This window comes from Ochlerotatus camptorhynchus, unplaced genomic scaffold (assembly GCF_037179485.1).
Source record: "Ochlerotatus camptorhynchus isolate MF236.1 unplaced genomic scaffold, CSIRO-AGI_Acam_v1.1 ptg000285l, whole genome shotgun sequence".
Lineage (NCBI taxonomy): Eukaryota > Metazoa > Arthropoda > Insecta > Diptera > Culicidae > Ochlerotatus > Ochlerotatus camptorhynchus.
The window spans coordinates 272484-272829 of NW_027040774.1; positions in this window are offsets into that span (position 1 = coordinate 272484).

Here is a 346-nt window from a genome sequence, read left to right on the forward strand (position 1 = left end):
GCATTCCACACGTCGGATTAAATCCGACATGTATGTTTAAACGACTTCAAAGTAAGAGGCAGGGTTGCTAGATTAGCTTCGGGTGTAAGTAAGACGTTAGTATCCGTAATTTAAACCATGCTGCAACCCACACAGAACAAACAACAGAAAGCACATCCCCCAGTTCTCACTAAAGCGATACCCATCATGCTCTACATTCGGTCTCCAACAATTGTTGATGGATTTAAACATTTGGTCAACCATTCCTAACCCCATCCCGTAATGATATTTAAGCTCCTACCGGTTCCAACCTTTTCCGGCCGCTGATAGACCGTTGAATTTTAAATCACAACAAGAATGTGAGTAT